This window comes from Homarus americanus, unplaced genomic scaffold (genome assembly GCF_018991925.1).
Source record: "Homarus americanus isolate GMGI-L3 unplaced genomic scaffold, GMGI_Hamer_2.0 scaffold4060, whole genome shotgun sequence".
In the NCBI taxonomy this organism is placed as follows: Eukaryota; Metazoa; Arthropoda; class Malacostraca; order Decapoda; family Nephropidae; genus Homarus; species Homarus americanus.
Genome location: NW_024746161.1, coordinates 6,251,893 through 6,276,149, shown reverse-complemented (window position 1 = coordinate 6,276,149; position 24,257 = coordinate 6,251,893). Strand labels below are relative to the sequence as shown.

Sequence of the window (24,257 nt, the reverse complement as noted above, 5' to 3'; positions counted from 1 at the left end):
TAAAACATAGATATAAACTTACAATCAAAGTTTAGGTCCAAGTATTCCCTCAAAAGATTTTTTGTCTTTGATGCAATATCTAAAGAGATTCTTGGACCGAAGACTTTGTACAGGTACTTGCATTCAGCCATATCTGACTCTTGGGGAAAGATCCTGTTACGACTACTGTATACATGAACTTCAGATCCCTTCTCAGTTGGTGTTGATATTGTCTTCAGATTCACTTTTATTCCTCGCGATAATTCTGTTTCATTTGATGCGAACCTTACATAAGTTTCGACACTCCTGTAGTCTTGCTGATTGACGATGGTAAACCACACTCCACTTGTGAAGGCAGGAGAGCTGACTGTTGTAGAAAATAATTGAGAATTATTTTGCATCGTGTGTGTAAACGTAGCTTGAAGCTCTGATGGATTATCTGATCCAGTGGTTGTAGCTTTTAACGTTAACATATTGCTCTGGTTATTATTCCTTATCCTAACCTTTATTAAATAACCATTAATGTATGGTGCAGGCTTCTTCATGTATAGTCTGAATATAGATGGGGCACCCAGTGGTAGAGCGCTACTACGGAAAATATCTGGAACGTCCACGTCATAACATATTATAACATCTAACATTGACTCCAGACGTGAAGAACATGAGCGATGTGTGAACCTGACGTCCCTCATGGATGGTGTAGTGATCTTGGTGTCTGGACTGCCCCTCACGCTCTTCATGAGGTAAGTCTCACTCTGTGCGTGTAGAAGTTCCTTATCCTCAGGAAAGTCCAAATGAATTTCAAAGTCATTATTATTCTTGACCTTTATCACCAGGGACACGTCAGTGCTGCTAAAGACTGTATTATTCATCCTGATTCCTGTCTGTATCAGATAGTTATCGTAACCTATAAAACAATGAGCCTGAAAAGATAAACCCGGATTTATCCTAATAAGGTGCTCACCTGTTCTCCAGTTAGATAACAAATTAACCAGATTGAAATTTCCTTCCATCTTCAGTCCAGCGACAATTGTTCCTTCAAGCATAAGTTTGAGTGGTGTTCCCTGGATGGTAGGGAAGGAATAGTCAAAGTTCACCTGACCTGTTCGTGCTGAGTTGAAATGCAAATTTTTTAATTCACGTAGAGTGTCTTGAAAATATGAAAAGAAGGTTTGGTACATGGTGTCTGCACTACTGTTCATCGTGTTACCTGATAGGGATGCACTAACTATTTCTTGATCCATATATCGAGCAAAGACATCAGCCTCGACATCATCAAACTGACCTATGTGTAGCTGGTCAAGGAGATTAGATACGACAGAATAATTACAAGATGTATCTGCTTGCTGTGAGTTCGGGAAATATTCATTAATCTTTTTCCCTCCCTGTACAGCAAAGTCAATTACGTCTTTAAAAATTTTGCCAAAATTGTTTTTCCGGAAGTAACCTTTAGGACCATAAACTCTCCTGATGATTGAGTCTAGACCCTCAATTCGTGCACCAAATTCTCCCAAGTTCATAAAGATTCCCTCTAAGGCGGCAGTGAGTTTGAAGTCAACGGAGCGAGGCACAAAGGACCCAGGGACGTAGATGATGTTGGACTCAACGCCGGCACCAACACCAAGAGACGGGGCGAAGTAGGACATGTCTATGTTGCGGGAATATTTCCTGAAGTCAACTTTAAAGTCAGTGGGGAGACCATTTTTGGGCAGTAAATGTTTGATGGTGTCTTTTACAGGATCATACGACCCCTGAACGTTCGTCAGATGACTCAAGATGTAACCACGAACTGAAATGAAATATTACGATTAGAATCTTTATTTAACTATTCATTTCAATAAACAAAAACAGAACTTACAGTAATGTAAAACCAACTTCTGGTATATACTTTACCTTGGGTATTTTCTTCCTCAGAGATTTTAGTAACAATTTCTACTATATCACTCGGTCCAACACAGCGGATGATCGTGAGGTAAGCTGCAATACGAATTTCTGTATCCATTGAAGAGTTAAGTGAGATGTTGATAAGTTTCTGAGTTGTCTAAAAAACAAAAATAGGGGAATAAATTATGTATCTTAGCACAAGCAACGACTGTGAATAATTGACTAACAAATGATTTTTCTAAAGCCATTGCTATCGACTTATAAACAGTTGTTACAAATCAATATTAACACGTACATTTTGTTGACATTCCACTTGTCTGAAGGCTTGTACGGCGGCCACACGGACATTGGTCTTGACTCCTTCTGTCTCCACACATCTCAGTACAGACCTGGCTACCTCCCGGGTCACCACACCCATATTACCCAGTGCCTTAAGTGTTACCAGGGCAGCTTTTTGAGTTTGTTTACCACCAAAAGGAGAACACTGGCTATGAATCTTGTTGCCTAGGGCCTCAACAAGGTTTATTACAGGAGCATCGTTTCGACAATTGAGATTTTGACGGCAGTATGTATTTACCATGGTAGAGGCAGCTAAAGTAGTAGTTGGCATATATCGCTGAGACTGAATTAAAGGCTTGATGGACTCCACTGCATACGTATTAGGGCGGGGAAGGAAAAAGAAAGCTGCTGTGTATAGAGCAGCACGAACCCCAGTAGCTTCTCTAATCAACAACTCCTTTACCATAACCTTTACAGCACCAGATTCTTGAACAAAGGAAATTAAGTCCAGGAAAAGGTTCTCAAGCTTTAGATAGTCTTGGCAGTAATGTCCACTGCGAATTTTGACTAAAATTTGTTCTACTGCTTTGTCAGGTACACGACGCAGGAGCTGCACAGCCTTGGCCACCAGAGCAGCAGCATCACGCTCAACAACATCTTTAGTCTTCTCACAGATCTGAGTCATGGCTTGATCCAATTCGGCTACCATGGACGGGTCCTTGTTGAGCGTATGGTAGCTATACCGGAGACTCTTGCGGACCAGGCTACCTTGAGGGATGGCAGGTGGTTGTTGGCTGGATAGTGAGACGTATCGCAGTGTGGACTCCTGTTTGGCTTCAACATACTTATAGGCACCATAGCTGGGACGGACCACGTTCTTATCCTCACAGATGATGGAAGAGTAGATTCCATTGGTAATCTCTTGTTTACATAGAGACTTGGACTCTTCCAGTGGGAGAGGACCTTTGAGCCAAGGGACCTGGGTCTCGGCAGGGGTGGGGTAACGTTCCTTGCACAAGAGGTGATTCTTCTCCTTTTTCACAATAACTCTGTCACCTTCACTCTCTAAGAAATATTTCGTTGCACACTTCCCAACCACGTCCGTCTGTTGTAGGGTGTAGGATTAACTAAATTAGGTGTCAGTAACTTCTTGAACTCGCACTTATAATTTTTTTTTGACTTCGACAGTAAATATTCATTATTTAATTTTTTCCCACTCAGTTATATATGGATTTATTTGCAATATATAAATATAAATTGAATATTATGTATTCCGAACCAAGAAAATATTTATAGTAACGAATATGAAGGAAATGAATTTTATCTTAGTTCGATCATTGTTTTTGATATTGTTCCCACCTCAATAAAGTTCAGTCCCGAACTGATGGAGGAGAGCGATGGAAGTGAGTTCTGGAAGGCTGAGGCGATGCCCTTCTTGATGTTGATGGACCAGACTTCGTCATCAGGATGAGTACACACGTGGTGAACCCGGCCGTCGGTCAGGGCCACCACCAGCGGGTACTTCTCCAGGAACTTGGCAGCGGGCGGGCCTGAGAGGACCAGTAGTTAGTACATCTAGTGGTAAAATTTTGTTGGGGCTTGGTGGACACTAAATAACTGAGACCGGACTTCACTTCGTAAGATCATATTCACTTATGTAGCGCACACGAAAGATAAATTTGTCAATAAATCAGATCATTAACAAGAAGAATGAATTAAGAAGAAAAGTGAGAGAAACAGAAACGAGAAAGATAATATGCAAGAGACTCATTTTCCTTAATGTAAGACCAAGTCTTTGTAAAAAGTCTAATTGTCTCACCTGTGGCGCCATCCACCTTGGCCTCCTGCATGAAGATGGCCATGTCACACGGGCTCACCCACGTCACATTCACTAAGTAAGACCAGTCAGTCGCTGAGGTTCCGCCCTCCAAGCTTGTCACCTGGACCTTAGAACTTCCGAAGTATTCGTAGGAATAAGCTGTGTTGAGTAAGTAGTTGAGTTTTTGGATATTGGTGACGGGACACACTGTGGAGCATCTGGGCGTCGGCGGTACTGGTGATGATGTCGTTGGCGGGGGTGTTGTCAGTCTCATCGGGAGCGTTGCCGGCATTGGTTCTAGAGTCTCTGTCACAGAAGTGTCATGGGAGTAACTACGATGAACTAAACTATTATCGCGGAATACTTATCTCAGGCCATCCGCTGCAAGTACGAATAAATCCCCCTCCCCCCCTGCTTGCTGCTATTATCCTTCACCCATTCTGTCCCGTATTTTCACCAGATCTTCCGTTCTCTTTTCTCCCTTCTCATTCCCATCACCAATCTTTCTTTCCATAAGGTTCCACTCACACCGTTTGTCACTCTCTCATACTTCTTTTACCTCAGTATTTAGGATCAATTAGAAAAAAAAAATAATAATTTCTTCCCAACAATCACTCGTTGGACTAACAGTTATTTTACAGCTAACTAAAAATACGCTATTAAAACAATGGGAACGAACCCCTCTGAAATCCACACCAACGAGAATGCCAGCTATCCTTTTTACATTGACTGGCAGAACGCTTATATCCTGAATCACATTTACATTATATTTTTAAGGTCAGTCATCTACAGTCTGTTCTCCCCTCCTCAGAAGATGTATGAGTTTGTCTAACTGCTATGTACAGTATTTATTTGTTGTTCTATGGTACACTATCATTACAAAATACTGGCCCCTTAATGTGATCAAAATTACTTGTTTCTTATTCTTCTATAAATAATGGACTGTGATCTTTACCTAAATTGAAAAAAAAAGTAAGTGAATTGACTGCGTTTAATGATGTTCTCAACTTAGGGTATATTTAATGTTATATGTTGAGTGTGTTTAGTTGGACAACACCAGAGTCAAGGTTTATATTGCATTATTATTTTTGTAATTAAAATAAGATTATTTGTCCTTAAAAGAACCCTTTCCTATACATATCAGATGAATGTCTTCTGTTATTCGAAATTTTAATAAGTTAGAAAATTAGTTGGTTTTTATTACCTTTGGAATGTATGTTGTAAAGGTAAACATACACAGTCCCGTGGTGTTATGATAATAATATCTTTTATTTACTTACTGCTGTGGTGGCAACACTGCACCAGAAAAACAAAATCAAAGTGTTGAGATGGAATTGAAGCTCACCTGCACCTGCACCCACCACAAGGGCGAGGACTAGGATTGCTGTAGATATGTTCATGGTGACACTACTGCGACACCGCGACTGTGCTCTACTTCTCTATGTTCCCTCACTTATATACCCGTCGGGGCCACGATGCCTCTAGAACACATTCAACCTGGTGTCTGGCGTAGACTGACTAATGATGACTGCAAGAGACTGTTATTATGGTCGTTATTAGTATTACCAATGTGCAAATAAATTCTAATGAAAGTGATATAGTAAGTGAGGACCACATCGAATGGCTTTCACAAGCTCAGTGTTGTGTATCGTCCCACAGTATTCCACTTGTTCTCCCATGAAAGACTAATAGACTCCTCTTCAATTTTCATAGCTGGTTATTATCATATATAATCAGATAACATTGACTTAAACTTGTAAACTTCACATAAGATTATACAGCTGTTTATCTCTCAGCTTGTGTTCTGTTACTTCTTCCCCGTTGCGTAATGTTATGTGGAATAAGAACTTGTGTGTGTGGGTGTGTGTGTGTGTTTGTATGTGTGCACAGGATGGTGTAATGTGTCTAGTGTGGCAGCATTATGTTAGGGCAAAGGTGCAGGCACTGCTTGCTTCCTCTCGCTTTCAACTACCGCCGCTGGCTGGCCCTCGTGGTGAACAAGGAACCAGCCTTGCATAAGTCTTTTCCTGCCAGTACACAGCCTTTTCACCATCAAGACTCCTGCTGTGCCTCATCGTGGCAACATACGGTAACTGGGTGCCTCACGGCCCCAGGCTAGACCAGCAGGGATCTCTGAGAAGCAGTGTGCCTCAGAGGGACGGTGCATAGGCCCACCATCATGTAGACACGCCCAGGCGCCTACCAACCACTGCCCCGCTGCCTTGTGGATTAACTTTGGGAGGTATAAGGCTACGAGAGTAAACCTCAAACGAAAAAAAACTGCGGTGGAGCCCCGGATCAGGCAGACATGCTTGCAAAGCTACAGTAAGACCCCAACGGTGATACAGACGAAGAGGTGACCAACATGGGAACCCAACAACTACACCGGCAAATGAAGGCAATGCATGATGGACAGGCTACTAAGGCGAAACCCAACAAACTGGGCTATCGACAGTCCATTGCAACTCTCCCTCTCCTCAGTCGTTGCAACTACCTGCACCAGTGTATAAGGAAAAAGGAGAGCCAAGATGTGTGGTTGCAGCGGAGTAGGCAAGTGCAATCCCAACGGCCTACTTCTCAGCAAGTGTGCTGAACACAACCTCACTTTCACCAACACCCTGTTAGGCAGGCCGACAAGTTCAAGGGTTCTTGGCAACACCCACGATCCAAACATTGGCATTCCATTGACAACACCATTGTCAGAGAAAGAGATCGCCGAGATGTCCTCATCACCCAAGCCATGCGTGGCTCAGACCACTGTGACACAGATCATCGGCTTGTCAAAGTCAAACTCTCCCATCTCGTCGCCCCAAAACTGCGAATACAATAAGCCTCCAGAAGAGCTTTGACTCCCACCGACTAGAGGATCAAGTGGTAAGACATGCTATTAGATAGCAGCTCGAATATGGGCTGATAAAAGACCCAACAACAAATAACCAATATCCGAGTGCCGAATGGGGTATAATCGAAGCTGTCATCACAAAAAACTGCAGCGAGACTCTCGGCCAGATCGAAAGAAAACAACTACCACGGGATCTCGCTGCTGTCCATAGCTGGCAAGATTATCGCTCGAGTCCTTCTAAACAGACTGCTTCTTGAGGCGGAAAACTTCCTCTCAGAATCTCAATGTGTTGCTTTGGAGTTTAGACAATCACGTGACACCACTGACAGGATCTTTGCTGCCCGCTAGATACAGGAAAAGGGCAAAGAACAGCCTCGTGAATTGTATGTGGCCTTTATCGACCATTCTAATGCCATTGTGAGGCAACTCTACGATGACATGAATGGCAGTGTTCTGCACATTGGCACCCAGTCTGAGTTCTTCCTTATCCAAACGGGGGTAAAACAAGGATCTGTACTGGCACCAACTCTCTTTTCAACATAAAACGACTACAGGCAGGAATAAAGATGTCGACCGTTTCCATCATTGAACTTCAGTGTGAAACGACCTCACCCTCGTCGCTCACAGTGAACGCGACCTACAGGAGATCCTGAACACCGACGCAGATGTGTATGCACACTTCGTCCTTGAAGTTAATATATGTAAGAATCAAATTCTCATTCAGCCTGCCCCTGGTTCAGACACACCTCCACCATCCATCTAGGTTAACGGTACTACCCTCTTTAACGTTACCCACTTTCAGTATTTTGGCTCACATCTGTCCACCACTGCGGACATCGTTGAATAAATTCAACATCGGATCAGATATGCATCCCAAGCTTTTGGCAGACTCCATACTCGTGTCTTCAGCTGCAGGGAGATAAAATTATCTACAAACCTGCACGTATATCGATCAGTGGTCCTCCCCACCCTGCTGTATAGCAGCAAGACATGGGTCACATCCAGTCGGCACCTCAAGGCACTTGAAAACTTTCACCACCATAGTCTATGCTCCATCCTCCGAGTTCACTGGGAAGACAAGGAAAACAAATGCCAGTATTCTCGCTGACACTAACTGTAGGAGCATCGAGGCTACCATTACCCATGAACAACTACGCTGGACTGGCCATGTTACCTGCATGGACAACAGTAGACTGCCAAAGCAGCTACTTTACAATCACCTAACAAATAGTAAACGTAACGCTGGCTTGCAACGGAAAAAGTATAAGGATAATCTTAAGACAAACCTGAAAAAATGCTAAATCGACCCCCTCAACTGGGAGACAGTTACTCCACTCCGTAACGCTTGGAGGAGCACCGTACAAGAAGATGTCTATACTTTCGAGTTCGCTCGACTGTATACCGATGCAGACAGGCGCTTGCACCGGAAAGACGCTGCCGCCGCCCCTCCCGCACTAGATGTAACCCTCCACACGTGCAACGAAGGTGACTTTTTTAATAACTCATATCATTGTATCATAGCTGGATGATTGTCATATTCGATTCTGAATGACAGCAAAGTAAAGTAGTAATAGCACCTTTGTACTATATATATATATATATATATATATATATATATATATATATATATATATATATATATATATATATATATATATATATATATATATATATATATATATATATATATATATATATATATATATATATATATATATATATATATATGTATGTGTGTGTGTGTGTGTGTGGCACACAGCTGACCTTCTGTAGGTTGCTGGTTGTAAAAACATATCCTACTAACCTAACAACACTCGTATTTACTAAGAGCGTTTGTGTTCAAGAGCAAATGTATAAATCAATATTTCATTAATTTTATCTCCTAGATGTGGATTTTGATAATATTAAACTATGTAATGTTCTATTTCAGAGTTTAAATTAGATTAATATCCATAACATTTCAAAACTATTTAACCCCTTCTCTGTGAAGTCTCCTTGAGCAGAATGAAATCGTCTGGCGTTAACCAAATAAAACATTGAACGTCCCTGTAGTGATGGGGTTAATATGAATAGTCTACGTGAATGTGATAAATGATGGATAACTATTTTTTAATCAACGAATAAAACAAAATTTAAAGTCTTGCAGTTAGTGTTTGTTTATTTATTATTATTTTTTTTTACATTTTAATATGCTAATTCAAAATTAATTTATATAACATAATTTTGATTCATTAAGCGAAGTCGTCATCTTCAGGGTATACTTAGAACATCTCTTGAGTGGTTCTCAGTTGACAAGGGGCATCATAAGCTCAACACCCTTCCTGGAGCAGATGGCGCGGTAGCCTTGTGCAGCGTCCCAAGGCTGGCGGGCGCCGTAGCACATTTTGATGAAGGGCTCCGGATGAACCAGTGGGTAGCACCTGGACCGAACTCCCAGTAGTGCGTGACACTGAACCTTCTTTTGTAGTGAGATGTTGGCAGGGTTGACGGGAGAGATGGCGGGAGTTTGGCAGTGTTGGTCCTCCTGCCATGATGACACCAACTCCTGGAGACTTGGAGCCCTGATACCAGAAGGCATCAGCCAATCATTTCCCACTTCACCATCGTAAGTACCCAGGAGACCCGCCAGGCGGCCGAAGGTCCAGCCAGACACGTTCACGGATATCACACGTTCTTCACGGAACACTCGGACTGTTATGAAGGGTGACGTCATATTGACTTCACGGGGCGTCTTCTGAATGGTGACATCACCCTGAGTTTGTTGTGAACTGCTCATCTCTTGTCCGCCGACGTCAACACGGAAGTCCGGCTTAATGGTGACAGTAGTTGCGCGAGTAGATAAGGTGATCTGTGGTGGGGCTGAGGGTTGTGGATGGGCCATGGTAAGCTTGTTGGAGGCGTAGGCAGCCAGCACCACCTTACACGGTGAACTAGGTACACGGAGAACAGCGCCGTCAAAGGTGAGGATCTCTGTGTCACCAACAACCATGGCTGTGCGGTTATAAGGGGGCAGCATGTCTGTCAGTTGACGGGGCATCATCGAGTAGTACGCCCACATCAAGTTGTTGACAGGGATGGGGAGGAAGCTGTCATAAACCATGGCCAGTTTTTCAAGAAGATAGACTGGGGTTAGTTTCATCTCCTGCAGGACTTGAGTCAAAGAGTAAACGGGTCTATAGAGTGGAATTTGGAGTAAGATTTCTTGTTCTTTTGTCTCGATGGCAACCCCCCAGATGGCACCTTGAATCTTCTTACTAAGGTACCGTCCCATCTTCTTGACCACCATGTTTTCCTGAAGAAAGAGGAATCATATGATTAGATTAGGTTCTGGTGAAATATTTACTTCTGTATTTTGGATAAGGCATTAACTTTGTATGTAAAGTGATAGCAATTATCATAGGATGATTCATCCTTAAGCAATGTAACTTTTATGTGTATTGATTTGTTAAAAAAAAATATTTTCAATCCATTTAATACTAGATTATGAGATGCATAAGTATCCAGCAGGTTAGAAGCATCATTCCTATATTTAAGAAGCTGTTTAACTACAACAGTCATTAACGTAGATGCCAATACCATCATTGAAGTTGATGGGGATTGAAATGAGAGATTTTTTTTCCAAATAAAATTTGTTATTAAAAGATAATAGTCAGGAAGTATAACTCATAACACCTAAAAGTAAAATCCTCCAACACCACAAATTCCCAAACTCATTTGAATCAGACATTGAGAAAGTTTTCAGAATGAAAGATACTGGGAGGGAGGTTTAGGGGTTAGTGAATCTGCGGGGCTTTTCATATGCTTTCCGTGGTATACTGTAAAAAATATTACTCCGGTAGACAAATAATAGATTGGGAAGACAGTAGAGGGGTCAGTCATCGTTTGGCTCTGTTCATAATCTTCATATGTTATAATATATAAGATTCCTCCAATAGTCTCCACCTGGCGGGCGTTATAGTACTGTTTTAACACCGTGTTAGACAAGCATCTCCTTACATCTATGACTGAACAAATCAGATCGATACTAACTTGGCTGAACTCCCGGATGATCCACTTGATGTTCTGCTGTACGACAGGAATCCTTGTGATTCTTTCGAAATTCTTGCGAATATCTTGTTGGAGTGTGTGCTTCACCTTGGCCACCACCTGTTTGATGGCCTCGTACTCCTCCTGGTACTGCTCCCTCATGGCGTCCATTTCCATCATTATCATCCTGAAGATCCTCGTTTGTTCCAGTTGTTCCATCAGGCGACGCACTGGCTGTGGCATCTCGCCGCTCTCCATCCAGTGTGAAGTTTGTGCCACAACTATGGGGGAAATATTCATAATGTACATTTTGTGATAATGTGTATCATGTGCTATTATATATGACATTCTGTTAGATTTGATCTTAAAGGCTAGGAAATGTTTATAACTTACATTCGATAAGTAAGTTAGTAAGTCCTCGGAACTGCTCATTCCAGGCTTCAGTCTCCTGCACAATACGAGTTTGGAGGTCTCGTTGTACTCTGTACACTTGTGATAGTATTTCGCTGACTACCTGAATTATATGGGTAACTGTAGGACCCCAGAGGACTTCACAGAGAGCCTTACACCAAGGCATAACTTGACCATAAATCAGACCATCATATATTTGTTGAAGGTCAAGTTTGGCTTCGTTCATCAACTTGAGGATCTCGGGGTTAGGGAAGTGACTACCTTGTTGCTGAGCTTGTTGTTGCAGGTACTGATATATACTGTTAACCCACCGGTCGAGAGACTGCATCACTCGTTGATACTTTTCATTGACATCATTCTGTAAACGTATAAACATACATTATGTAAATGTATAAACAAACATGTAAATGTATAAAAGACATCATGTAAATATAAAAACAGACATCTTGTAAATATATAAACAGACATGTAAATATATAAACAGTCATGAAAATATATAAGCAGACATCTTGTAAATGTATAAACAGACATTTTGAAAATGTATAAACAGACATCTGGTAAATGTATAACCAGACATCTTGTAAATGCATAAACAGACATCTTGTAAATGTATAAACAGACATCTTGTAAATGTATAAACAGATATATTATAAATGTATAAACAGACATCTTACTTTACAAATAAAATATTGTCCGACGGCACATGAATAATCTAATTATTATTCATACTTTGTCAGATTCATGTTTCATAAGCCCTTTATTCATAAACTATTCCGTCACATTGTTCGTTGTTTCGAAGGTTGTCTTATTTTACTAATGAACCTTCGAGTCAACAACCATTCGAACCAACTAGCATATTCTATTCTGTTGTTTACAAGTGAAATTCATATGATAAAATAAATGATAAGTCTGTTAATAGTTCTCGAGAGAAAATCAAAATTTTCGCGATACAGTTTACACTCTGTATCAAGATTCTTTAAAAACTTACAGCTAAGGTTAAACTAAAACCTGTACGTCTATACATCTTACCTGTACCTCTGCCACCTTCTCAGGTTTATAGGCCAAGTCAACATCGATAATGGTAGGGGAAGCAAGTAGTACACGGGCCATGGCTATGGCACGTCTCTGTAGTTGATCCCTGTCACCCTCAGACATGCTGAGCTCAATGTTATAAGGATCTTGGAGGCCAAACTTGGTTATGTATTCCATCTGACTGCCGTGCTTGCTCGTAATTAGCTCGATGAAGGCTGGTCTACAGATCCTGGAGTAAATATGGTAGCTGCCGAGCAGTGAAGTTTGAGCCACACCCTTGATCTTCACACCTTGGCATCCACGTTCTTCCTTGGGCTCCATCACTCCAGCTATGTCCACCATGGTGCCTTCCTCAGTCACCACGCGGAAAGCTGCTGTTGCATCCTTATCAGTGACTCGGTCGTACTTGGCCGACATTTGGAAGGATGCTGGTGAAGAGGGAGACTTCTGGAACTTGAGGTCAAAGCCAACCGTATGGGGAGCATAGGCCGTCACTATGATGAACTTGGGGCTCACCTTCAGCATCTGTAAGAGGTAGGTCATGGCATTCTTATAGTGGTATATACAGGACTATAAGATAAAGCTGTTATAGTTATAAACATAGAGAAGTTTATAAACAGAGATAAGCTTACAAACTTACCTTAGAAGTTAATGAAGTTTCCACCCTAACGGTGTTGTTGGCGACCAAGGTTGACTGTAGAGTGCCTGTTATTTTGTCAGCTGTGTCAGGGAAGATGTCCAGCTCAATGGTGCCTCTCATGTTCTCTCCAGTGACCGAGTACTGAACCTCTACTCGTATGTCCCTGGTCAGACTTGGGTGGCTAATATGGCCTTCAAACTTGGACTTTTGATCCCAGTACGTGTGGGAAGATTTTCCAGTTAACTCGTATTTGGCGTTACTCTCTCTCTTGTTGGGATATACCTTGACACTTGCCTCTGTGGGAGAGTATGTAGCTTCACCCTCTATGGTGCGGGTTGGATACTCAACTCGCATAGTGTAGGTGGTGGGTGTGGGCTTGTGGTAGTGGATGCCGTATTCAGTTCTCTCGCGTTGTTCAGTTAGCATGACAAGTTGCTCCACACTGTTTACTCCAACCAGCATACGCACGGTCTTCATGAAGTCACGAATAGATTTTACATCTACGGACATCTGAAGAGTTTTAACTCCACCTTGAGGAACAGTCTCCAGGTGCCAGATGAACATGTCCTCTTGTGCCATGGCCTTAACACTGTACGAGTTTTCTTTGTTGACTGTTGACATCTCTACCTGAAGAGGCTTAGTCAAGGCAGGAGACGTCACAGTTGCCTGTAAAATTATTATATTTCTCAATAATTATATGAATGTTCAAGATATAACAATATGAATAAGATTGTTCGTGAATATAAACTTATTTAGGTAAGAAATAATAACCAGTAAACGTATATTGTAACGTCAGAAAACAGTAGTTATCGTCATATATTAATATTCATATTTATCACTATTTGTATTTTCTTTAAATATTCCCTGAAATACATAATCACGTGGAACTGGAGGAAACTCTGTTACCTTGTAGTGTAATTCACGTTCTTCTGGTGTGATTTGGTGTTTTGCTTCAGCGTGCAAAGTTGTCTGTTGGCCTTGTGGTGATGTATAGCTGAGCTCAGAATTGAGCTTGTAGCTGTAGGGACTGCCAAGCTTCTCCAGGTCCATGGCACTTATTAACTTGTATGCCTTGTTGTTCTGCTGGTTTTTGTACAAGAAATTAGTGTTTACCTTGGTGGACCTTGACTCAAAATTGGTAATGATATTCAAGTCAATGGTGTTCTGAGAGGGCGTCGTCACCTCGAAATTAAATTTATTGTCTCCGGACCGGGAGTGCATAAGATTCTCTGCGTCGACGTCCAGCTTGACGTGGTACATCTGGGCCATGTACTTGACGTTCCCGCTGTAGATTATCATATAAATATTATATTCATAATAATTATGTATGGAGAATTAGGAGAAACCTTCATCACATAACAATTTCGATTAAATTGTTTAATAAACTATTTTATCAACATGAAAACAGAAGACTGTACATTACGTTCATATATTTAAAAAGTTATCGCAATCGTCCCTGTACAGAACAATGTTTATATCTAAAAGTCTTTTAAATGAACTTGTTACCAAGAAGAAAGGAAAAGAGGTGATAAATCTTACTGGATAGAGGCTCGTCCTGGGTTGGAGGGGCTGCTGATCATGGTGGTGTCTAAGCTGATCTTCTTATTTTGGTCATTATCGGCGTCCCAGGAGAAGTCAGCGGTCCACTTCTTATTTTGGAGGTCAATATCAGTAAAGCCCTTTATTCTGCGAGCGGACGAACTCTTTGGTAGTAACTGGGTGTTGAAACTAACATGGCCAAGTCTCTCTTGAATGATGGCGTCAACTTTGTTGTCTATGAGGGCAGGAAGGAGGAACCTGACTCCTATTACGGTGCCTTGGGAGGAGCCTGATTTCATATTCCACTCAAGAATGAAGATTGGTTCCTGTGTGCTAACTACAATTGAAAGCATTTGTTTGTTTTCACCAAAGAAAAACATGGAAGTTAACTTGAGTTGTTGACTGGTCATGGTCGTGATTTTCATATCAGTCTGGAGCTGAACAACTTGAGATGTTAGCCTGAGTGTGAGTGGTCCTTGAACATGGAGAATGACGCTCTCTCCGTGCTTAAGGGCAGCTTCAACCATGTAACTATCCTGTCCCTGCTCCACCACCCGGCTCTCGAACTTGATGGTCCTAATCCATTCCGGCATCTCCAACTGCCAAGAAAGAAAATCCTTGAATTATTCCTTAATCGTAGTAATAGATCTTTAATAATTTTGATAAAAAAAAACATAAATGTAACGTCTTGACGTCTTGACAAGCAAAAGAACCTTTACATGATCAACGGCAACAAAGAACACTGCGAAGCTGGATCATTTTCTGAGCATGTTTTGTCATGCTACAAGTGCTACTGTACAACAATTTGCTTATAGGAAGAAGGAACCTACCATCATTTTAACGTTATATGACTGGCCAGAGTAGTCACTGATAGCTTTCAGTTCAATGACCTTCGTGGCATCACCAGAACGAACCATTTGCATGGAAATTCCCTTCTTGTTTCTCTCACAGTGGATGTTGGACGCAGCTTTGTACTCGGCACTGCCCATTTTGACTGAGGGTAACAAAGTTTCTTTCAGACATTATTCGGTGTTATACCTCATAACAAAAGAAAAAAATCGCGAATAATAAATAATTGAAATGCATGCAATGAATAACAATACAATAAATAATACAGCACATACCTGTAACAGCTGTCTCTACTACCAAGTTTTGGCCAAATGTTCCTTCTATATTATGTTTGGCTTCAGCAACGATCATGTCTTGGGTACTACGTTTTATATTGAAGACAGAGGAGTATACACTCATCTCGCCTGACTCTTTTGTCTGACGGATAAAGGAGGTAACTTGCCAGTCTTTCATGCCACTCTGGAACTCAAACTTGCGCAGTTTCGTTGGTAGAGGCAGCCGGGAGTACTGGGTGTATGTCAGGTCGGTTCCAACTACATGGAAAAAAGTAGAAGTTATGTTTCTGTAATTTCCATTTCGATTTATTGATTAAATACCTAAGTTTTGCAGCAGAAATAATAAAATATTTTACGAACAAGAATGTATCTAATATGTTGTTTGCCTGAAGAGGACGCAGGCAAAATATCATATCCAAAAGATACACTTACCCTCAAAATGCATGTTAAGGTAATTTCTCAGAGCATTCATGGTCTTGAGTAAAACGTCCAACGAAATCTCGGGATGGTTAACTTTCTTGGCAAATTTGGCCTCGATAACTTGTGATTGCGATGAGAATTCTTTGCTTCTGCTAACATAAACTTCAATGCCGTATTTCTGTTCATTTGACGTTGATATTGTCTTATAATCCATTTTGATTCCGCGGGATATTTCTGTCTGACTAGACTTAAATTTTGCATAAACCTCGACGCCCTTATGACCTTGTCTGTTGACGATCGTGGTCGAGATATCGCTGTTGATGGAAGAAGATTTAATGTCGGCAGAAAGTTGGTAGGATTCCTCTTGCTTGGTATAGGACAATATCACTTGGGCTTCTCTTGGTGAGGAAGATCCGGATGTTTCTACTTTTACTTTTAATTATTTTTTTATTTCTTTCGCCCTGAATGTTTGCAGTCATAAGATATCCTTTCATAGAAGGCTCAGTTTTCTCAACGAATAGTTTGGCAACAACTGGCTCGCTTAAAGGCAGAGAACTGGTACGGATGAGGTTAGGGAAGTTAAAGTCATAGCAGAACTTCAAACCAAGTAATGGCTCAAGAATGGTGTTACATGACTGATATCTAACGCTGCCGCCCTCTGAGGATGGAGGAGAGATCTCAGTTCTTGGTTGTCCTCTTATTTGCTTCATCATGTATATTTGGCTTTTCACATCAATTAGGTCCATCTTCACAGGGACGTCCAAATGAAGTTCCAGTTCATTAGCATTCTTGGGTTTGACCATAATAGAGACACCATTGCTGCTGGAGATGGTGTTTCTCATTTCGAGTCCTAATTTACTGTTATAGCTGTCGTAGCCGACGAAGCCATCTACTTGGACAGAAAGACTAGGAATGATCTTGAAGAGGGTCTCCCCATTCCTCCAGTTAGAGAGGATGTCAATGAGGTTAAGGTTTCCTTGCATCTTCAGTCCAGCAACAGCTGTTCCATTCAGCTGAAGTTTGAGTGGTATGCCCTGGATGGTGGGGAAGGTGTAGTCAAAGTTTATCTGAGCTGTTCGTGCTGAATTGATGTGCAAGTTCTTCATCTGAGGAAGAATGTCATCGAAGTATGAGAAGAAGCTTTCAATCATTTCGTCAGCACTGATATGCTTCAAGTCTCCAGCTAATGAAGCAAAGGTTATCTCCTGACCCATGAAGCGAGCGAACACATCGGCACGAGTAACTCTGGATTGGTCACTGTAAAGTTTGCCGAGGAAATTTGTTAAGGTACTGAGGTCGATGGACCTTTTTTGTCTCAAGTCTTGTTGGAGTTTTTCGAGGATTTTGTTTCCCTTTTGTTCAACAAATGTAGTCATGTCGGTTAGAATTTGGCTGAAACTAGTTCTCTGCAGGTAACCTTCAGGTCCAAACACCTCCTCGATGACAGGTTCTAGACCCTCAAGTCGGGCACCAACCTCGCCTATGTTCATCGAGATTCCCTCTAAGGCGGCAGTGAAGTTGAAGTCAACGGAGCGAGGCACAAAGGACCCAGGGACGTAGATGATGTTGGACTCAACGCCAGCACCAACACCGAGAGACGGGGCGAAGTAGGACATGTCTATGTTGCGGGAATATTTCCTGAAGTCAGTCTTATAGTCCCTGGGAAGAAGAGTATTTGTCAAGAGGTATCTGAGGTAATCCTTGTGTGGTGTGTTGGTGTCCTGAAGGTTCAGCAGGTGACTCAGAATAAATCCACGAACTGAAAAAAAACAAAACACGTGGATGATAATATTTGTGACCATTAGCAGTTTTATGGGTCAGTGTCTACCTCAAAATCTTTACATACATGACTATTGAAGAAGAAATTTTCTTATTTTATTTCCTGGTTTTCAGATACAAAACTGTAATGTTACCTTGAGTGTTTTCTTCGTGATATGTATTGTTGACAATCATTTGCAGGTCCTTCTGCTGAACACATCTCATTGCCATAAGATAGGATGCAATACGAACTTCTGTGTTCTTGGCAGGATGAACAGCAATATTGACTAAATGTTCGGTTTGCTGGAAATACAAGTTTAAAGGATTATGTTTTGTGCTTGAGTTGATGTAGTATTAACAAAAATTAGTGAATATATCAATAAAGTATATCATATATCGTTTAATGTCTACTTACGTGGCGTTCACATTTCACTTGTCTGAAGGCTTGTGCGGCGGCCACACGGACATTGATCTTGACTCCTTCTGTATCCACACACGTCATCACAAACCTGGCTACCTCTTGGGTCATCACTCCCATGTTACCTAGAGCCTTGAGTGTTGCCAGGGCTGCTTTTTGAGTCCGTTCATCAGCAGAAGGAGAACACTGGCGTCGTAGTTTATTACCCAAAGCTTCAACAAGACTCTTAACCGGTGCTTCTTCATAACAATGATGATTGTGGCGACAGTAAGTGTTGACCATGGAGGCAGCAGCCAGGGTGGCGCGTGGCAGAGGTTGGGAGGATTCGAACATTGGTTTCAGAGCCATCATGGCATGGATACATGGGCGGGGTTGAAGATAGAAGGCAGCAGTGTAAAGTGCAGCGCGACCTACTGTAGCCCGGCCACTCACCAGCTCATCCACCATAACCTTTACAGCACCAGACTCGTGGATGAAGGAAACAGCGTCCAGGAAGAGGCTCTCGAGTTTGCTGTGGTCTTGGCAGTAACGTCCGGCACGAATTTTGTCCAATGTTTGTTTCACAGCTTCCTCAGGTACACGACGCAGGAGCTGCACAGCCTTGGCCACCAGAGCAGCAGCATCACGCTCAACAACATCTTTAGTCTTCTCACAGATCTGAGTCATGGTTTGATCCAACTCGGCTACCATGGACGGGTCCTTGTTGAGCGTATGGTAGCTATACCGGAGACTCTTGCGGACCAGACTACCTTGAGGGATGGCAGGTGGTTGTTGGCTGGATAGTGAGACGTATCGTAGTGTGGACTCCTGTTTGGCTTCAACATACTTATAGGCACCATAGCTGGGACGGACCACTTTCTTATCGTGACAGATGATGGAAGAGTAGATTCCATTGGTAATCTCTTGTTTACATCGACACTCGGACTCTTCCAGTGGGAGAGGACCTTTGAGCCAGGGCATCTGGGTCTCGGCAGGGGTGGGGTAACGTTTCTTGCACAAGTGGTGATTCTTCTCCTTCTTCACAATAACCTTGTCTCCTTCTCTCTCTACCTCGTAGTGTGTTGGGCACTTCCCTACCACGTCCGTCTGTATATAAGATCAATATCAGTGATAGGAACTGATCTTTTATACGGGATTGAATAATAAAATACCTAACACAAGTTCTTCTGTTATAGCCTCACACATTCAACTTTAATTTTCGCTTTTTGGGAGTAACTGGCAATTTATCTTTAATTATTCATAGGTATTGCACAGTAAAAGACTGGAACAGTACATGACAAAATATAAATAAGTATGTATTAGAAAAAAGGAGCCATTGTAATTTGTTCGTGGTATAAATTAAATACGTTTAGTGATTTCATATTGACCGACAAATTCTGAGTTAAAGAGTAAAATGTTAGTTAAGTAAATCTTATAATTTTTACCATAAAAGTAACACATTACTTTATGATTATTGGACCTTAAAGAAAGTCTTACATAAGATTATGAGTCACGAAAGTAATTACTTAATTATATTGGGGTATATTGGTTTTTGTTTCTTTACAAATTGGAACAAATATAATATTAAATATAAACAACTAATCTTGAATCTTCATGAAGTATATTTCTCAGATCATGATGAAGCAGAGGTGGCGGGGAAAGAGTAAGTTAACATACATTTGATTTGATTAAGTTCGTTAAAATAACTGAAATCTTAACAAAAATGAGAAAGGAAAATGGAACTGATTGACATTTCCACTTTTCATTATCTCATGTGAAAAATAACTCTGATCTCACCTCAGTGATGTTTTGTCCTGAGTTGATGGTAGAATTAGAAGGAAGTGAGTTCTGGAAGGCTGAGGCGATGCCCTTCTTGATGTTGATGGACCAGACGTCGTCTTCAGGATGAGTACACACATGCTGAACCCGGCCGTCGGTCAGGGCCACCACCATCGGGTACTTCTCCAGGAACTTGGCAGTGGGTTGGCCTGGGAGGACCAGTAGTTAGTACATCTAGTGTCAGTATTAGGAAGTAGTAAAAGCAGCTGCTACTATCGGTATTAGTACCATGTATGATGATAAACATTACACTCACCTGTGGCACCATCCACCTTGGAGTCCTTAATGAAGATGACCATGTCACAGGGGGTGATCCATGATAGTTCAACTTGTGAAGACCAAGCCGTCCCTGTGACTCCACCTTCCACGCCCTTCAGGTGGATGTGGGACTTTCCGGAGTAGGTGTAGGTGTAGGTGTGTTCTGGCTGGTAGAAGAGTTTCGGGGAGCCGGCGACGGGGCATTCCGTAGAGCATCTGGGTGTGTTTTCTCCCCACGGTGCTGGACACAATGAAATAAGGAGTTTGTTATCGTATGGACTCTTCGTCCTTTTTACTTTAATGTGTGATGTTATTTCCTCGAACTACCAATTGACAGTCTGCCCCAATCAAATACTTTGTTCTCCCTCCTATAGCCTGCTTAATCGTATAAGTTGTGTTTCCTTTGTATTCTTGTAAACTTTTAGAATGATCCTTAAGGTATTTACAGTTGTGAAAATAATGAAATAAATAATCTTGCAATCGTTTGAAAAGTTTCATTAATTCTGAAATATACCCGATTTTTATTTTGCCACGTAAAACCTTAGTTAAATACTTCTTGATGGCGGTATGGCATTTGGGTAAAGATATGTGGTATTTTAATTGTAAAGGTGGTGATATTATACACGTGGTAGTAAAGAGTGAGACTCACCTGCACCAGCACCAACCACAAGGGCGAGGGCGAGGAAAGCTGCGGATATAGTCATGGTGACACAACTGCGACACCACGACTCTGCCCCATCTCTTGTTGTCCCCAGGTTATATACCCGCCTATACTCGCCGGTCCCTCCCCCTTCCTGGCCGCAATAAATACTTGGGGTTCGGTTACTAAGGGAATCTGAGATTTAATTCTGCCTCATGAATTATCAATGAGATTAAAAGTAGTCTAGACGTGTTAATGTGAAGTGTTTGTCTCAACCCTACGATGAAAGCCAAGAAATATTGCGGTTTCTGACCCAGTTAAAACAAGGCTAAAACCAAGGAAGAGTTTAGCCTTTCTCAGACTTTTGAAGTTATATTCATCATCCCAAAGACATTATTCTCCCGTGTAGAACTGCAACTTTGTATATGATATGTCTTTTTGGTGTTATGGTTATGGTGTTTGTGATATGGTGTTGTGATGGTGGTGATCGTGATGTGGTGTTATGGTGGTGGTGATCGTGATGTGGAGTTATGGTGGTGGTGTTCGTGATGTGGTGTTATGGTGGTGGTGATCGTGATGTGGTGTTCGTGATGTGGTGTTATGGTGGTGGTGTTCGTGATGTGGTGTTATGGTGGTGGTGATCGTGATGTGGTGTTCGTGATGTGGTGTTATGGTGGTGGTGTTCGTGATGTGGTGTTATGATGGTGATGATCGTGATGTGGTGTTATGGTGGTGGTGATCGTGATGTGGTGTTATGGTGGTGGTGTTCGTGATGTGGTGTTATGGTGGTGATCGTGATGTGGTGTTCGTGATGTGGTGTTATGGTGGTGGTGTCAATGATATAGTGTTATGGTGGTGATGTTAGTGATGTGGTGTTATGATGGTGGTGATCGTGATGTGGTGTTATGGTGGTGGTGATCGTGATGTGGTGTTATGGTGGTGATCGTGATGTGGTGTTCGTGATGTGGTGTTATGGTGGTGGTGTCAATGATATAGTGTTATGGTGGTGATGTTAGTGATGTGGTGTTATGATGGTGGTGATCGTGATGTGGTGTTATGGTGGTGGTGATCGTGATGTGGTGTTATGGTGGTGGTGTCAATGATATAGTGTTATGGTGGTGGTGATCGTGATGTGGTGTTATGATGGTGGTGATCGTGATGTGGTGTTATGGTGGTGGTGTCAATGATATAGTGTTATGGTGGTGGTGATCGTGATGTGGTGTTATGGTGGTGGTGATCGTGATGTGGTGTTATGGTGGTGGTGATCGTGATGTGGTGTTATGGTGGTGGTGTCAATGATATAGTGTTATGGTGGTGATGTTCGTGATGTGGTGTTATGATGGTGGTGATCGTGATGTGGTGTTATGGTGGTGGTGATCGTGATGTGGTGTTATGGTGGTGGTGTTCGTGATGTGGTGTTCGTGATGTGGTGTTATGGTGGTGGTGTCAATGATATAGTGTTATGGTGGTGGTGTTAGTGATGTGTTATGATGGTGGTGATCGTGAGGTGCTGTTATGGTGGTGGTGATCGTGATGTGCTGTTATGGTGGTGGTGTTAGTGATGTGTTATGGTGGTGGTGATCGTGATGTGCTGTTATGGTGGTGATGTTAGTGATGTGGTGTTATGATGGTGGTGATCGTGATGTGCTGTTATGGTGGTGGTGATCGTGATGTGCTGTTATGGTGGTGGTGATCGTGATATGCTGTTATGGTGGTGGTGATCGTGACATGGTGTTAGCCCCTGATGATGATAGGCAGCGTTTGTTAATCGTCCACCAACTACTGATAATACTGTATAGTAATGTCGAACAGGGTGTCTTTTACAATACCACGAGAGGTCGGTGCTATAACTCAACCTTTCCTCTCTCTCACACACACACACACACACACACACACACACACACACACACACACATCTTTTACCAACCACTTCCTTGCTGTCTTAATAATAATTTAATATTTGGGAGTCGGATATGGAAACAGTCGCGAATTATGATGACCTTGTTACTGTTTTGGGGGAAACTTGAGAATGTAACCTAACAACGTCCATTTTGCATGATTATTTGCAACCGTATAAATATTTTTTCGCGTGTGTGTGTGTGTGTGTGTGTGTGTGTGTGTGTGTGTGTGTGTTTATCGATCAAGATATATGAAAAACTAATAGCATCTGTCCCAGCTAGAATGATAGAAACAAACTTTAGTCCTGTCCGTAATGATGTTCAGTGGCCGCCTCTCAGGGGTCCGAAGAGACAGCGCCCCACACCAAGAAGTACGCGACATATTCCCCAACACTCGTAGCAATTTTGTCGTGGTGGAAATGTTGCAGTCAAACGGTGTAATCAGTCATTTCGCGAAATTATTAAATGAAGTATGTGATGTGCATGTTGTGGTATGGTTAGGTTAGGTTTGGTGTGAATAATAATGAAATTTGACAAATATTAGCTGTATAACCTAACCTAACCATACATGTCGTATTTCATGAAAACGGAGCATTTTCCAGGTATTTCACAATTTACCCGATTTCACATATAATAATTTCGTGAAATTACTAATCACACAATTGACTTTAACAATAATACCGTGGGAGGAAACAAGGTGACTCAGGTGAAAGTTGTGCTAACAGGGAGAAAATCAACAAGGCAAGATAGTGTGTCTAGACGGAACAAAACGCTGAGCCAATGTCTCAACTTGGCTCTATTGATAACACACCAGCTTACAGGCACTATGGCACCAAAATGCGCCCTCTCTCCTTTTCTCACTAAATATTAGGAGCGTCATGATCAGCAAGTGATTAAAAATTATCTTCTTGCATTTAAACTATTATTATGAACCAAAAATATACAGCAGTATTCTGTTTCCCCCTATTTCTACAAGTTGTAACATATTCTGAACTTTTTTAACAGCCTCACGTGTCCCAGAAGAAAAGTAACTTTGTAATCACCCTGCTATCACAACTAAGCATTTCATATATTTACCCAACTATTCATTTGATATATTTTCACATTCATACATTTTATATATGCATGTTACGTAATCCTTAAGATCCTTTATGGATTTCATGTAATCACTGTGACCGTCAGCTAATATGGAATTCCTTTTTTTTTAGGGAGGGGGGGGGGTTTACGTGAAATCCATATTTTTGTAGCTATTTACTCAATGCATTAAATGTACACAGTGTCTACTTGTGAACATAGGGGAGCACAGCAAAAGGCAATCAGTTACGATGTTCTCAAAGAGGCAAATTATTGGAGAATATTTTGCAGGGTTGGAAAAAATCGTGATTTAAAAAAAAATAAAAAAAATCGATTTATTTGATTTAAATCGGGTTTTTTTATTTACATCGATTTTTTTCACTAATTGCATTAAAATA

General features: G+C 41.6%; 1 pseudogene; it reads right to left on the bottom strand.

The window, feature by feature from the left end:
- Nucleotides 1-9,087: 9,087 nt before the first annotated feature.
- Nucleotides 9,088-20,951, bottom strand: LOC121879071 (annotated as a pseudogene).
- Between the last annotated feature and the right edge of the window lie 3,306 nt (nucleotides 20,952-24,257).